At 25.2% G+C, this 18,496-nt stretch overlaps 1 protein-coding gene across 1 annotated transcript in view; it reads right to left on the reverse strand.

Moving 5' to 3' along the window:
* The window catches only part of LOC134832733 (neural-cadherin), a 180,766-nt gene extending 167,249 nt beyond the window's left edge, over window positions 1-13,517 (reverse strand). Inside the window, exon 1 of the mRNA XM_063846864.1 lies at window positions 13,284-13,517. The gene's annotated coding sequence lies outside the window, so the exon portion shown is untranslated. The remainder of the gene's footprint in view (window positions 1-13,283) is intronic.
* Between the last annotated feature and the right edge of the window lie 4,979 nt (window positions 13,518-18,496).

Consider the following 18,496-nt stretch of genomic DNA (forward strand, 5'->3'; position numbering starts at 1 on the left):
CCAGAGAAAATTTTACGATTACATGGTTTATTGGTGACAAAGTGTGAGGTTTGTCACTGCAATGAATAACAGGAACGTTTGTGAAAGGAATTTTTTGTTCGTTTGAAATTTTTGTCTCAATGAATAAACTGCATTGCATTCGAAGTAAGTGCAAATTATTTTTTAAAAAGAAATCATAAAGAATTTTTTTGTGCAATTTTGTGAGAAATTTATTTTTCGCATACTGAATAAAAATTTATGTTAAATTTAATTTTAATTAATTTTATTTTTAATTTTTATTTTAAATTTATTTAATTTTTATAAATTTAATTTTGTTTTCAAATTTAATATTTATTAGTAAATTAATTTTTATTTTATTTTATTTTTCAAATTTAATTTAATTTTATTTTTAAAATTTTAAATTCATTTTAATTCAAATAATTTTTAATTTAATTTTATTTTTCAAATTTAATTTTAATTTTTTTAAATTAATTTTTTTTATTTATTTTTTTGAATTCAAATTTTATTAATTTAAATAATTTTTAATTTCATTTAATTTTTCAAATTAATTTAATTTTTTTTTTAAATTCAATATTTATTAAATTTATAAATTATTTAATTTATTTTATTAAATTAATATTTCTATAAAATTATTTTTTTTTAAATATAATAAAATTTAAAAAAATTAAAAGTTCACATTTTTTGATCAAAAAAGCATTTTTAAATAAAATATAATTAAAATTTTGAGATAATTATTTTTTAAAAAAAAAATATTTTTAATCAATTAATAATAAACGAAAAAACTCATAAAACGAGAATTTTTTTTTTAAATTAATATTTTTTTGAAATTAAAAATTTTCAGATTTTTTTGTAAACATATTTTTATTTGCGAAACCTAAAATATCCGCAGAATAAAAAGAAATAATTTTTTAAAAGAAAACATAAAAAAACTTTTAAGTGCATCTGTTTTTGTCTTGCACTTCATATACGATTTTTGCAGCTTTTAAATAATTTTCTTCACAAACATGCGAAGAACTTACTACTTCTATGTCAAAAACTTAAAAATAAATTTCTCAAATAAATAAATAAATAATAATTTCTTGATAAAAACTCTCGACGATAACGACACACACCGGACTCTCCTTTAACATTAATGAAAATTTCATTCAAGTAATTACCTTTTTATTTCATTTCTTTGCTTCTCGAGAGAAAAACGTTATAGAAACGTTAAAATTTATTATCAAAGGATCTCTTAGACAACCTTAATTATTATTGCGTTGTCGGCAACATTCTCGAGACGAACGAAAAAGGAAACCTCCTTAATTAAAAAAGGTCTTCTTCAACTCTTCCTAATTTAAAACTTTTTTTTAACGAGCTATACGAGCATGTGACACCCGAAAACTTGACTTTCATTTAGCAGACAATTTATGGATGTAATAATTAAATTGACAAATTCATGAGCAAGAGACGCATGTCACACGTAACATTTCATGTTTTGACAGTTTTGTCGATCGTTGGACGAGAAAAAGTATCAAGTATCACGTAATTAATTAAAGCACGTCGCTTAAAAGTTTTTTTTTAAACAAAAAAATCACAGCATGACTTTCGCTGCATGCAAGATCCCGACGATCAATATATTTACAAAAAATTAATATAAATAATTAGAATCCGGTATTGGAGCCCGCAATGAGACGTGCAACCAGATTTCTTGTATGAAGAAAAAAAAAAAAAAAAAAAAAAATTCCAACCTTATCTGAAATTCAAATTGAGTTTACAAAGTTGCTTTCTTGTTCACAACAAAGTTATGAGTTTCAGGTCAGAAGCTAAAACCGCATAAAATTCAAAATAAAAAAAAATAAATTCCGTACGACAAAAATACGCGTCGACACACTGAATGAATTAACATGTTAATTTTATGAGGCTTATAAGCCACAATTGACATCTATCATCTATTTATGTAAAGTTTTCGGTCGAAACATTCTCTCCAGCTAAACATATTCAAATATGCAAAAAAAAAGTTGTTGTCGCTGTTTGACACATTCGAGATATGAATAATTGAAGAAGAAGAAGAAGTTGTGTGTTGCTTGTTGCCGCCGTTGTTGACCCAATAACAATAAAAATAATGATGATGATGGTAATGTTATTGTTTTTCGAAAACAAAAAATTCTAAAACCACAAGTGTTTTTTTTCACATCGAGTTTTTTTTTGTGTTTGGTCATTTCCTATTTTTTGCTGGTTGTTGCTGAAATGTAAATTCGAAGAGAAGCTGTTTGTAATGGGTCTAATTTAAGCACGTCGGAGACGGAATGTCAAGCTATGTGTTATGATTGATTGTTTTAGGAATTAGAAAAGTCAGTTGTATAAAAAAAGTTATTTTTGTATGAGAAAAATTTTGGCGCCAAAATTATATATTTTTAAAATAAATTTTTTTTCGCGCCAAAATTTGAATTTTTAAAAAATATTCAATGTATACAAAAAATACTTTAAAATTGGATAATATTAAAAGATTTATTCTTGCTATTAATAAAAGCCTAACAAATTTTTTTATAAGATCAGCTGATCACAATGAAAGATCAGATCAGATCAAGATCTAAAAAGATCTGAGTTGATCTCTTTATAAAAATAAAATAATATATTTCATTAATCTTTCAAAAAATGTTTTATATCAAATAATTGAACGAACACAAATTAAGAGATCTCAAAAGAGATCTGATCTTAAAACTATAGATCGCTTACTTTTATTTTCCCGCCAAAACGTTTATAAAGTAAACAATGCTTAAACTTATTTTTTATACTGTGTAATTGTATTTCTTAATTTATTTAATATATCAGAACGATCTCTAACAAGTTTTGATCTTAAGATCGTTTTTTAACAATTTCCCGCCAAAAATCAATATAACCTAAAAACATATTTCGACCTTGATTAGAAAGTATTACTTTTCAAAGTCGAACTCATTTAAACTACTTTTAAGAAGTATTAAAAGAGTCATTATGAAACTTTTTTCTCTTTCTTCACAAAAATTAACGTTATGAATGAACCGACTCGACCATTTGTTGACGCCTTTTAAAAGCTCATAAGCTGTTATAATCACTTAACTGTGAAAATTATAACAATTTTTTTCTATTCTTTTGTTTTGTTTCTCATTCATTCAAACAAAAACCTCACAAAACTCGAGTATGGCGACACATGAGTGAATTGAGTGACGAAAAAGTAATAATAAAGATTAGAGAAGAAAAAATGTTGATGATGTGTTAATTAATTTATAATATCCCACAGTGAATGTCGCGCGCTTTTCAATCTAGATTATTTTTTGGAGCTCATGTGGGATGATGATCTGTTTCTCTCTGGGTTTTTAAAGAAAAGTAGAAAAAATTAAAGCGCGTGAATCATTTTACACGGCAATCAAAAAGTACTTTATGTCAGCCCAAAGCAACGAGATGCCTTGAATGAAAACAAATTAAACGCCTGTAAGATTTTTTTTTTCAATTCTTTTCTAAAGAAATATTCGGTAATAACCTCTAATCATGTTAAATTCGTTTTTAATTCTAATCATGATGGAATACTAAAAATATAATATTATGACACTGACCGAGTTGAAGCACGTTAAAAAAATTGATTGAAATTTAATTTTTTTTTACTCTTGAAATTTTTTGAAGTCTGGAATGAGAGAGAATTAAATTAATTCCCTCGAAGAGAAACAATAAAATCTATAAGTCCCTCGAATAAAATGCGCATTATCTCGCTTTAATTTTTTTTTTTTTTTTTTTGATAAAATTTTATGATATTGATTTTATATCCCAAATAATCCTCTTAATAGTCTGGTTTCGTCTCCCATTGGAATATTTCGCAAAAAAATCGAACGAAGCGCCCTTTTCGCATGATGATATTGAAAAAAAGTACGTGTTGTCGTCGGACAATCAGGGTCAATAACACCATATATTTATCCAATTTTGGTGCATTTCATGCAGTCGTCCCCTCATCTATTTATCTCCGTTCTTGCGTAGACGAGTGTCGTAACAGTTGTGAACTTCAATAATTTTGCCGTGGCATTTTGTACTTACAAAATCATTTTTATTGTTATTATTACCATTCGCCTTTCCTGTCTTTTGTCTGCAATGTAAAATATATGCAGTAACGGAAGAGGAGATTTTGTGTTTTGTTCGGTTCACGCAATTTTACGTCGTCCCTGATGACATGAAATTCTATCTAAAAAAAAAAAATTTTTTTTTTCGCTCGTAAGGTTTCTCGTCGAGTACTTTGTGAGATTAAAAGTGCATGTTTTAATTTTTTTTTCAATATCATCCGGTTCTGTCTCGCACGTGCTTGCATAAAATTATTGCATATTACTTCATTTTATTGAAGAAAAATTCTGCTTCGAACGCGTGTCTGTCAATTTCTTCCTCCTCTTTCTTCGGTATTCACTTCGTAGATGCGAAAAAAGTTTTAAATTAAAACGTTTCTTAATTAATATTTGTACTTTTTTGTTGTTTGTTGTGTTAATCCGTCAGTGAGTGACGTGTTACATGACAAATTAAACAAGCAGCTGAGAGTTTTTTACTTCATTTTAGGAAATAAATCAAATAAAAATAAATCTGTGCGTAACTTTATTTCACTGTTTGAACTTAAATACACGAGTTCATAGAAAAAAAAAAAAAATAAAATAAAAAAAAATAGTAGGGTGCAATTATTTAGTTGTTAGTTGTTGAGTGAGAGAAAGAGGAAGGAAATGCAATGACAAGTCATTTGAACATTTAATGCATCAACAAAAAAAAATAACATTAAAAATAAAATAAAAATTTTATGATGAATTTAATATAATAAATTACATGTTTAGAATAAAATATTGCGCCTAATATTATTTGTTCATGTATTTTAATGTACACATTTGCGTATATTATATTTCGAAAAAGTTCAAAATTATAATCTGGCAGTGAAATATTCGTCACTGCAGGAAATTTGTGAATGAGCGAAGGGTTGGTAAAAATAAGAATAACATTTTGTGCGCTATAATTATTATTTTTATTTTTAGAGAGGTATTTTATTTACTGTGTGTTCAATTATTTTTTTTTAATTTTTAAAGTAATTTTCAATTTTAACATTTTTTTATATTTAAAAAATTTTTATTTTTAAAAAAATATTTTTTTAATTATTTAATTTTAATTTTAAAAATTTTTTATATATATTTTTTTTTTCAAAAAATTAAAATTATTTTTTTTAAATAAAAATAATTTTTGATAAAAATAAAATTATTTTTCTTAATAATTTTTTGAAATAAAAACAATTTTTGATAAAAATAAAGTTTTTAATAGTTTTAATTTTTTATTGACTTATTTTTTTTTTATTTTTAATTTTTTATATAATTTACTTTTTTATTTAATTAAATTTTTTTATTTAATTTATTTTTTTATTTAATTTAATTTTTTTATATTTTATTTATTTTATTACACTATTTTTTTATTATTAGGTATTAAAAAAATCAAAATTATTTTTTTCTTAAAAATAAAAATATTGTTTGATGAAAATAAGAAAATTCAAAATTTATTAAATTCTTTTTAATAACCTCATTAATTTTTTTTCATTTTTTGTATTAATTTTAAAAATATTATTTTTACATTTTTTTCATATTTGTTAATATTTTAGTTAAAAATATATTTAAAAAATCAAAAATATATTTATTTTTCAATAAAAATAGTGTTTGAAAAAAATTAAATTTTAAATAATTTTTTATGTTATTTCAAGTTTAAAAAAAAAATAAAAAAATTATAACTGGTTGAAAATTAAAAAAAAATAATTTAAAATTTTTTAAAAACTCTTATTAATATTTTTAAAAATATTTAGAAAAAAAATATTGAACACACTGTTCTCTAAAAATAAACCAAACATGTAAAGTTTCGAACTGTGCGTGTTAAATTTGACACCTTACTCAAATAAAAACTTTTATAATTGAATGTCAATGTTAACAAAAGTTGCAATTTTCATTCATTCATTCATTTATTTATTTTTATTTAATTTTAATTTAATATATAGAAAAAAATCTTTCCCACAGATCGATTCTAAATAATTCAAATTAATCCGTTAATAATTAATAAATAGAATCTTTCTCCTTTTCCTTGCCGCGCCATTAATCATCGCGTCTTTAATTTACAAATAATAATAAAATTATAGATAAATAAAAAAAAAAGTTAATCAATTTTTCATCATTGTTATTTTTATTTATTATTATTACGACGAATGCTTTTAGTTTTCTTGTGTGAATAAATACAAAACGTTCGCTTTTTTGTTTTGTTTCGTATTTGTTCATTCATTCGTATCTCTCATATGAGCGTTCGTAGTAAATAACTGCCACTTTTGCTAACTCGCCTCTCTTTCGTTACTCGCAACACCATCGTTTAGCACCAACAATAAATTATAGATTTTATCCATTTATCATCATCATCATGATTTTAAAATTGCTTTTCGATCGATAGCGTTCTTTTTATTTAAACGTGCGGTTTAAAAAGCGAGAATTTCATCTGAAAAGGCGCTCATTGTTGATTTTATTGACTACGAAAAACTTTTTTTTATCTAATTTTTCTTTGATTTATGATTATTTTGTTTATTATTATTATAAAAACATTAATTCAGAAATTCACGTTCAGCAAAAAAATAAAAAAAAAAGTTTGACGAACGTTTAGCTACAATCCATTTTTGGATTGAAAGGGGAGTTGTGTGTGCGCCAAAACATATAATTTTCTCGCCAAATAGTCAGACAAACTCACTCCACGAATGAATTTATGATAAACTACGTGCGTCGAATGTCTGTCTAGCGCAATAATTCGAGCAAAACAATTAAATTATGGTTCTCTGAGGAATTGGCGCGTCTTGAAATTCATTTTTTTTTTTGCAGTAAAAAAATATGGAGATTTATGGAAGTTACAAGCAATTTGTTGTAAACGAAAAAAAAGTAGCACACAAAAAATGTAAAACATTGTCCGGACAAAAAAATTTACATATAAATTTGAAAAGATATCCTTTTATTATCATATTTCCGAATACGAGAACGGTTAGTTCTCATTCCAATCAGAAAAAGTTTTTTTTTCGGTGCAAGCTTGATTGAGTCCCCTGTGAGATTTCGACAAACACGTGCAGCGCAGGTAACAAAATTCGGTTGTTTACGGCGAATCTATTGATTTGGGGAAGAGGTAAATATATAAATATATTGACGTATTTTTGTGCATTTTATTTTTATATAAAAGAAAAAAAATGCGCTTTTAAGAGTTTTTTTGAAAAAGAAAATAAATAATATTTTTTTTAAATAATAAAAAGTCACGTGGTTAAAAAAAATATTTTTTTTTTATTTTTCATAAATTTTTACTTAAATAAATTTTTTTTCATTTTTAACATTTTTTAAATTTTTATTATTATTTTTTAAATATTAAAAAATAGAATTAAATTATATAAATAAAATAAAAATAATTTTTTTAATTAAATTTAATTAATCAATTAATTATTTATTTATTTTAAATTTAATTATAATTAATTAAAAGTTTAAATTAAAAAAAAAAATTAAAAATGTTTATTATTTTTAGGTATTTGCAATATATTAAATTTATTTAAATAAATTATTTTTTTTTAACCACGTGGTCAATTTTTATTTATTAATTTTTTAATTTAATTAAAATTTAAATTCATGTGCTTACATAAAATATAATTTTAATTAAATTTTTAATTATTTTAAAAAAATAATTTTTTTAATATTTTAAAATATTTTAAAATAAATAAAAAAATTTTTTTTTAAATTTTAATTTTTAAATAAATTAAATTATTTTTTTTATTAAAAAAACACGTGGTTAGAAAAAAATTAAAAATGAAAAAAAAAACTTAAATGCGCTTTTATTGATTTTTTTTCCTCTCGACAACTAATCAATACGATATTTTTTGTTAAATGTTGTTTTGCCACAAAATAATCAAAATATCATCAATTTCCATCCCTCAAGAGGAATAGAGAGCGAGAGACACGAGTAAATTCAAGTCGAGTACATTTCGATATTTTTCAACTTGAAGCATCGGAAAAGGTTCGATTAATGTTATTTAAGCTAAATTGTGACATGATTGATTTTAATGTCAATCAAGGAGGAAATATTTCCGACCTTTTTAAAAGCTTTGATTAGCAAAGCATCTCGAAAATTCAACACAAAATCGTAATTCACTGCGTAAAATAACTCTTAAACGCTCACACCTTTTCCTAATCATAATTATCTGAATCAAAAACACTTTGCTTAACCATCACTTTAGTTTTTTTTTTTTTTAAAAAAAAGAGAATAAAATGAATGGGAGGTAAGCACACCTGATATTTTGTCTCGTGTGTTAATGATGATTTGTTTTTGTGTCGGTCGATGTTTGTGACAGCAAAACCTTTTTTCGTTCTTTATTTTTATTTATTTTGAACGAAAAAAAGTAACAAACGATGAATGAAAATTTCTCTCGGACAACAATGAAGAAATGTGTGATTGTGACAAGAAAAAAACGAGAGAAGAAGAGCATATGAAGATAATAATAAGTGATAAACGATGTGTTATTAATGAGGTGTGTGTGATCTCTTTTGTGTGTGTTTCGGGATTTGACATGATAGACAGACCATAAATAATGAGAAATGCATCAGAAAAGTATTTTTGTGATTCACGGATGGAATTTTACTTTAAATTTAATGCTTTACTTTTAATAAAAAAATAAATTCTCGAAAACGAAAAAAAATATATAAAAATATTTGAACTACACGAGCGAGAAGTTATCATGAAAGACATTAATTTATTTCTCATAAGTGCTCGCCCGTTCAATTGCTTTTAAGATAATTACAACTTTTTAATTTTTATTTCTTGAGACAGTTTGTGATATGGATTTTTTTTATTAAAAACGAAGGGTAGCCCATGAAATGTTGAAAAATTTATTTATTTATTTTTTTTAAACAAAATTTCAAATAAATGCTTCTTTTTTAATAAATTATCAAAGAAATATTTTAAAGTAATAAATAATTAATTAAAAAAAAAAATTAAAAAAATTTAAAAAAAAAAAATTATTTAAATATTTTTAAAAAATTTAAAAAATTTTTTTAAATTAATTTAATTTTTTAAAAATTTTATTTTAAATTTTATTTTATTTAATTTTTTATTTTTTTTTATTTTAATTTAATTAAAAAAGTATATTTTATTTTTTAGTTCTCTTTAATATTTTAAAAATTCGTAAAAATTCAAAATCTTACAATTTTTATCTATTTTTTTTAAATAACTTTTTTATTTATTTACTTTCAAATTAAATTTTAATATTTTTTTATTTTATTAATTTTTGATTTATTTTCTAATTTATTTAATTTTTTTAAAATTATTTTATTATTTTAAAATTTTGTTTTTAAAATTTTAAATAAATTTTTAAAATTTTATGATCTACCCTTTTATTCTTAAATAACAGAAGAGAAGCAAAATTACTTGACAAGTACCTACAAAGAAGAAGAAGACGTGACAAACTGATTACCTTTGCACAGTCATGATTGCCCGCATGATTGCTCACTCGCCGCAGTCCCTTATGAGTAAATGTGTAATTAACAACATAACAGAAACAGTAGTCGTCTCATACTTTCAAAGCCAATAATGAGAATGTGTCAAGTCTCGTTCCGTTTGCTTGACCAGTTTCTGTCAACAACTTAACAAAATGCTTCAATGAGTACCGAGACCCACACTTACGTCAATTACCGATCCATTTTTGGATGGAATTTGAAGGAAGGGTAACAAATTGCAAGAACTTAATTCGGATTTTGAGAATTTTAAAAAATTCATTCAGAAAAAAAAATTAATTGAATTTATTTTGTCTCCGCTGCTGAATTAATCCGCGTTTTAATTTTTGTTGTGATTGACTTGATTGACATTCCGTTTTCGACTTGGTTGGGATGCCAATTGAGAGCGATGCTAATCTGACGTCTGATAAGTCGGCGGATTTTCAAACGACAAACGAATTATAAGGAAACTTCAATCAGCGAAAATTAATGGCTTGAAGGACAAATGATTCATCGGGAGTGTGAGACTTTGCAAGTTATTCATCACTTCTTCTCTTCGTTTCGCATTTTATTTACTCACAACAATAATCAACACAGCTAACATCATCTTCAGGCGTCATGTAACAATAACTTTTTTTTATTGGAAATCTTTTAAAATCTATTAAAATCAATGTTGAGAGATTCACGATTTTTATTTATTTTTCATCATCGTCGAGTCTTCTTCTTCGCTTTCAATTAACTTCCATTTATGTTTATTGTAAAAAATTACTTTTCATAATTTTACTTATTATTGATGCGACGCAACGTTCGATACAGGTTATGTGCTCTGTGGTTTAAATTTGATCAATTTTAATTCTTTTGGAATTTTTTAAAACTTGAGAGATAATTTTAAGACCTCAAGAATAATTTTTAGGGTCTTAAGAAAAAATTTAAGATCTCAAAAGAGACTTCAAAGACTTTAAGGTTAAATTTTGGAGTCTTAAAAATAACTTTAAGACCCCAATATTTTTATTAAGGTCCAAAGTGAGAAACTTAAGACCCTCAAAAATAAATTTTGAGGTCTAAGAAGATAAACTTAACACTTAAATATTAAATTTTGGGGTCTCAAAAGAAAATTTTAGACCTCAAGATTAAATATATGACCTCAGTAAAAAACTTAAAGCCTTTTAATTTTAATTTTAGGGTCTATAAAATAACCTTTTAGACATCAAAAAATTATTGAGACTGAAAGTGAGAGATTTAGGACTTCAAAAAAAATTTGAAGCACTCAAAAAAGAATTTTTTGGGTCTGAAAAATAACTTCAAGACCCTCAAGATTCAATTTTGAGGTCTTAAAAAAAGATAAAGACCCTAAAGGAAAAATTGAAGGCTTTCAAAAGTAAATTTCAAGGTCTGAGGAAACAAATTTGAGACCTCCAGGTCAAATTTAGGACCTCAAGAAAAATTTTAAACATTCAAAGATTAAACTTTGGGGTCTTAAAAATAACGTTAAGACCCCAAGAAAGTATTTAAGCTTTAAAAGAAATAAAATTATTCTTTTTCTTTCCATCGAGCAACCTGAATTGAAAAAAATTATGCAATCCACTCAATAAATAATAATAATTTGACAATCATCTCATTTCATTAAATACTCTTGAATCGGATGGCGTTTGCGGCAACAATGTTAATAATTGTTATTTTTTGTACATTGTCCATTATTTTTTCACTACATAAATTCCAATAAAGTGTGAGAAATAATTTTTTACAACAATTGAACAATTTTTATTACCCTGCATTCACACTCGAGCAATTCTGATCGACGGTAAGTTCATTTTATCAATACCATGCATCATTAACTTGAATGACTCCGTAAAAAATTTCTTCAAAAGGACGTCTTCTTAATTTAATTTCATTTAAAAAAAAATATTTAAAGTGAAATCATGTTGAGTCAATGTGAGTTATTTAGTTGACAGACATGCCCGGCGCATTCGTTTTATTTCTCAATTAAGATGCCCTCTTAATTCGCTTTGGTGCGTCATTTTTGCGATGATTTGTTTTAAGAAAAAGCGAAAAAAAAGTTGTGCGCCGCATTTTTTTAATGGGTTTAAATCGTTTTCTGTATACGAGAATCGGGGAATTTAGTGCAGTAAAGTACGGTTCACAGACAATTTAATGGCGATTATGCTATTAATATTTCTTGTTAAAAACCATTAACGACGATATGGCTTAGAGGTTCGTCGAGAGTATGTTGCGAGTATGGGTATGTTGATTATGTTGATGATGATGATGCACTTTAAATAACAGTCGGAGATATTTTTGTTTTTTTTTACGATTGTTTTTGACACTTGGAAGGAGTTTTGGAGTAAAATGTTAAATTATAATTTTTTTATTTTTAAATAAATTTTATTTTATAAATAAAAAAAATTATAAAATAAAAATTTATTTAAAAATATAAAAAATTATTAATTTTTTTTACATTTTTTATATTAAAAATAAAATTTAATTTAAAAATTAAAAAAAAAAATATTTAATATTTTATATTAATATTTTAATAAAATAAATAAAAAAATCATTCTTCAAATAGCAATTGCATTTAGTAAAAATAACAAAATTTTCTCAAAATGATTTAATGAGGTTCAAAATTTTTTTTATTTAAAAAAAAATAGAATTTGATCTTCTTATTTATCAGAAGCGCCCTCATACGGATTATTTTTGTACTAAAGGATCTTCAAAAATACTATTTTGAATTAAAAAATTTAATTTTTTTAATCAAAAAAAAAAAAAAAATTAATTCTTAAAAAAAATTCAAGAAAATTAAAAAAAATATATAGGTACATTGATAAGTTTTTTAATTCAATTATTTTTTTTATTTTCTTAAAAATTTTTAATTATTAAAAAATTTATTTAATTACTTTAATTTATTTATTATTTAAAAAATAAAATTAAATGATTTAAAAAAATAAAATAATAATTTAATAAAAATTAAAAAAAAAATTCTCTTAGTTTCAAAAATTAAAATTATTTTTTTAACCCAAAACTTCTCCAAAGAGTTAATTCAACATAATTTTACTTCAACATAGCCCGTCATACGGGATATTTTGCCCGCATAATTTCTCACAATCATAAGACACACATTATTTTTTGCACTTGACAAGCATGCAACTTAACAGACAAGTTCACGAGATGAGCATTCCTCTCTTTGTTTTCAAAAAAAAAAAAATCTTTTTAAAATTAAAAACAAGGTCACACACCGCCCAAAACGAACACGTTCCCATTATCACCTTCAAATCCTTTTATTTACTACCAACGACGACGAGACACATTCAAATAAAGAATCAAAACACATGACTCTCCGCCACGTAATCGTAGACAGATATCATTTCCCGAAAAAACACACAAATACTATTTTTACACGAAGTCGAAACGGCGAAACGAACACTCTGCATTCGGGTTTTTGTCCCTGTATCCATGCAGGATATCATGCTATACCGACAGGCGATGAAAATTTAATATACGGCGAAAAAGGAGTTCTATGAGCAGAAGGCAGCGCCATATTTATTTTTCACTCACTTGCCATGAATGGCGATGAAAATCCATTTTTTGGCGAATTTTTAATGAAATTGTTGGATTTTTGCACTAAATTTGTTTCGAAAAATCACTTTTTCTCATTTTTATTTGAAATTTGTTGGATTTTTGATATTTTTCACTCGTTTTTTGGTTGAAAGAAAAATTTTCCAGGGGTGTGATGCGTTTCTTCAAAATTTTGTCTCATTTTCAGACACAAAATTTTCTACATACCTTAAATTTAGGTTAATCCAGTAAATTACATTAAAATTATTTTTTAAGACCGTTTATCCTTTTAGTAAAAATTATTCACTAATTTTCTGAGTTTTTTTTGCAAAAAATTTATCTACACTCAATTTTTTTTTGTCATTCACTAAAAAATATTTTTTTCGTGATTTTCTTTGTTTTTTCGAGAATTTTTCCGGATTTTCTCGCAAAAAGGCGTCACGGAATGTCTTTCGCGACGTTTTTTACACAATTTTCCCGAATTTTCTGCCAATTTCCATGAAATTTCACTAAAAAATTGCACGATTAATCCAAATGCACGTCCGTGTCCCGTGAAAGAGAAAAATTTTCTTTTTCTAACATTTACGATCGAACAGCATACGGAGGCACTACATGCGTAAAATCAATAAATGTACGGTTCTGTCCTCCCCTATCGCTGTTCAGCATGGCGTTCTGTGACGCATACACTTGTTACAATTTGTCGGGTGTCGTGCAACACCAACAAAGAAGGGAAAATCACCCTTATTTCAATGGCGAGCATCGACAGAGGTACTTGCGATAAAATTGTAAACATTCAGACCGAAGTGAAATGTCAAAAATTTCTTCTATTACCGCACTCGAAGCAAGTACGTCGCATCTCGGAAAGCATGTTGTATTGTTTTGATATCACACAACTTTGACAATTCAACTTTTTTTTTGTAAATAAATCGCAATGCGCATGATCACGTAATGTCTCTCTCGACGACTGAAGGAAGACTTCAGGTTGTTACCCCTTGCAGGCAGTGTCGTCGCCGTTGTCAGGGATCACTTAATGAGAAAATATGCAACGCATTGTTTCTTGCTGTTGAACCGACGACGTTCGTACCAAAGATGTAGTTTGTAAAGTTTTAAAGGACGTAAATAATTTACGTGTTGGATTATGTAAACATCGCACGCAGCATTGTAGAATTAACTGCAATTGTGGTGTTGCTTTGTTCGAAGGAAAAGTTTGTCGGGGAGTTGCTGCTTGGATGTGATAAGTCCTTTTATGAAGTGACAAATATTGAGTTTGAGATTATTATTGCTTGAATGGCAGAAAGAAGGGGGAATAAATTATTGTTTTAATGAATTTGTGGCACGAGTTGAAGATTTAAAGACATGTGAATGAGGATTAAAGAGTAATTTAGTCAGGTTAAAAGGAAAATACTCGGAAAAATATTTTATTTATGAGGAAATGAATATTCTTCGGTTATTCATTGTTCTTTTTTTTTTTTTTTGAAAAATTAAGATTTTATGAAAAAATTATTTAAAAATATTTTTTATTTTAATAAAATCATTTGAAAACTTAATATTAAAAAAAATAATTTTGTCAAAAATTTTCATTCAAATTTACTTTTTTTATTTAAATTAGATTTTAATTCTTTAAATATTTTAAAAAATACTTTCTAAATAAATTATTTATTTAATAATTTTTGAAATAAATAAAATTAAATAAAAATTAAGGTTTTATGAGAAAATTAAAAAAATCGTTCGAATATTTAATATTAAAAATAATAATAAAAAACTGAAAGATTTTTTTAAATTGCAGTTTTGTCAAAAAAATATTCAAAAATATTTATTTTATTTAATTTCAATTATTTTTTAAAAATCAGGTATTTTAAAAATTTTTTTTTTTCAAAAACTAATCAAATAAAAAAATAATATTTTTAAATAAAATATAAGAATTTTTTTAAATTTAAAATTTTTTGTCAAAAATTATTATATGAAAAAAAATATATTTTTTTTTACTTCAAATATAATTTTTAAAAATATTTTAATTTTGTTAAAATATTACTTTTTTGAGTTTTCTAAAAAATTATTTAATAGAATTTATCTACAATTTATTAAAAAATTTGTAAATAATTTTCAAAAAAGAAAAATATTGAATATGTCAAAATTTTTTTAATTTAATCTAAAAAGATTTTTCTTAAATTTTTAAATAACCAATAAAAATTAAATAAATTTTATAAATATTTTAAATAATTAAATTAATAATTTTAATTAAATTAAATTAAATTTTAATTAAAAAAATTAAATTTAACAAAAAATAACTTAATGATAAAAATTTATAAAACGTTTAAAAAATTATTTTTTTTTTTAATTTTAAGATTAATATTTTTTTCAATTAAAAAAAAATGTCAAATTTTCTCACAAAATTTCATTAAAACCATCAAAAGTCACATGCTTATCGGCAATAAAACTTAATTAAATGCAAAACCATTAATTCGACATTATCCATTGTGTCTACTTTATAATCTCAACAACAATATTTCCCTCAAATTGTCATCATTTTTTATCATAATTCTCGTGTAATCCGTGCGAGTGTACTGACTGACACTTTCATCATCACAAATAAATTGCTCACCAATAATAATAACAACAAACACACAAACGACCAACGACACTTTCCGATAATAATCATATCTCACACAGTTTCCACTAATGCGCCCTGACAATAACACTCGATGTCCATAATATGCAAATTCTCTCTCCGCCGCTTTTAGTTTTGAAACGCCACACAAATAAATTTCCATTCAATAGAATAGAATCATTCCGTTGCATTTTACCCCTTTCTGTTGTTGTTTATTGTTTCGACGATCGTTCGTTGGAGAGGACAACACACACAAAATGCTGTTATCGTGATTCCCTGTGTTTGTCTAGACTTTCGGAATTATAGTGCAGTTGCGTTAAAATCGTGTGGTTTATTACAGTTTTGTTTATTATTTGTGAAGGTATTATTCCGTATCGCTTCGTATTTTAATGTGACACAGACATGCAATTTATGATAAATTTTTTTTTGTGAATAAATTGTCGAGTGTTGAAATGGGACACGCTTCTATTCTGTTTGACGACAGTTTTATCGTAAAACAAAAAGAACGAGAAAAATAGAAGCATCAAAGGAAAAAGTAAAAACAATGAATGGACATTTTTAGGGCAATTTTGATAAATTTATGTAATCATATTAAAGCAATCTCTTTTATGTCCATTTTTTGTATTTTTATTCGTAACAGGGTTGGAAAGAATTCAAGATCTGATGATCAGAGCAAAATATTAGATAAGATCTAACATAACCTCAAAATTATTAAGAAGATCGGATCTAATTTTGAGGTTATGTTAGATCTTATCTAAAATTTTGCGTCGATCTTCAGATCTCTTAAAATAAGAAAGTTTTATATATTTAAGGATTATATTCAAATTGATCGGATCTAAAGTTTTTAATTGATCTGCAGATCATTTTAGATCAATGAAAACTTTTGATCTAAAAATTTAAATTTTTGTATTTTTTTTTTTATAATTTTTTTTTTATCTGCAGATCATGTTAGATCAGAAAAAACTTATAATTTAATTTAATTGAAGAATTTCATATAAAATCAATATGATTTATAATTCTTTAAAATTTCATACTTTAAGAGATCTGAAGATCAGAATAAAATATTAAATAAGATTTGACATAACCTCAAAATAAAATCTTTTGCTGATTTTGAGGTTATGTCAGATCTTATGTTAAATTTTTCATGAATAGTATAAGTTTTAATTTTTCTTCATTAATTTTATCAAGATTTAAGATCATTTGAGGTTAAAAGAAGATCAAGTTAGATCTAAAAAAAATTAATTAATTTTCTTGATCTAACCTGATCTTCTCTTAACCTCAAATGATCTCAAATCACTTCTTAACAAATTTAATGAAGAAAAATTAAAACATATATTAATGAAAATTTAATATCAGATCTAACATAACCTCAAAATCTACGAAAAAATTTCAAATCAAATTTTTCCAACCCTGCATCATCGCAAAAAATATTCATACGGGCTCTTGTTTCATAGACGACTCTTCCGCTACTTTTTTTCCTCTTTTCTCCTACTTCTTTTTTTCATTCATTTTTTCGTGTTTCACAGATGATTCCGCCGTAAAAAAAAGTACAATATATTAAATTGCTAAGTAGCTCTTATAACCACAGCTTTGCTGTTTAGCGACTATGATGTTAAAACAAGAGGTTCTTATCGGCACAAGAGGACCGGAAATCAAAACTTTAGTGTACTATCAAAGGAAAAAATTGAGTCATTGCACTGCCTCGACTAAAACTCGTCCATCGTCAGGATTCAAATAAAGTACGAGAGAAAACTAACCACAAAAAGGTTAAAATTGTTCATTCAGGCAAAAAATCGATTTTATTACGTTTTTTTACGTCTTTCTATTCAGACTCATGTGGTACAGTCGCATGTACTTCCGTTTCATTTTTTGTACTCCTTGTACGTTTCCTTGTTTTTTTTCGACTTTCGAGTAAGTAAAAAACATTTCATTTACTAAAACATGGCAGTAACCGTAAAAGCGAAGGAAAAAAAAAGTTGTAAAATTTATGTGTTGCAGTATTTTTGGTTTTTGTCCGATCTTTATCGTTTCAATGGAAATTTCGTTTTTTTTGCCGCTTTGTTTTGAGAACAAATCATGTTAACCTGATTTTCGTCGAGTTTCCTTTTTGAATTTATGAATACATCAATTATGTAAAACTCAATTACGCTTGATGTTGATTGTTGTGATGACTTTTCGCCCGTTCCCCATGTATTTAAGAAAATTCTTCCCAAAAATACTAAATTTGCATATTTTATTGCTGAGCGAGTGGGAACTTGGCATGTGCGGCGAGTATGATTATTATTTTATCGGAATCGTGTGTGTGTTGACTCCCTCGGTAACAAACTCACTGCTAACTAACTTAAAACCAATGCAAATTGCATAAATATACAATTTACAAAGCAAACATTCTAACGTGTCTGGGTGCAATTTAAATTTTAACACAATTTATTAAAACGAGAAGTTTTCAGAAAATTCATGGAAAATTAAGGAAAAGTTTTTGTTTTATGAACTCGACTGTCGGCTGGATGTGAAATTTAAACTTTAACTTCACTAAAAATGAATTTTTCTCGATTTAGGAGCAATTTTCACATTTTTTTACGTTTTCATGAAAAACATGCAGTTTCGAGGAAATCGTTCGTTAGGAATGAAAATTTCATAAATTTTATTTTTTTTATGAAACGCGCGCAAAAAGCGTTCAGCTGTGTCTCCTCCATTACAACAACAACAATAACACACGGAATTATATTCATAAAACGAGTCAAGTGTCATTTTGTAGGTTACTTGCACTAATACGGCTTTAAATGTATTTTTTTCATATTTTTTTCTGACTCGAAAAAATAAAAACAAAAAC

Source organism: Culicoides brevitarsis, chromosome 2, assembly GCF_036172545.1.
Source record: "Culicoides brevitarsis isolate CSIRO-B50_1 chromosome 2, AGI_CSIRO_Cbre_v1, whole genome shotgun sequence".
NCBI lineage: Eukaryota > Metazoa > Arthropoda > Insecta > Diptera > Ceratopogonidae > Culicoides > Culicoides brevitarsis.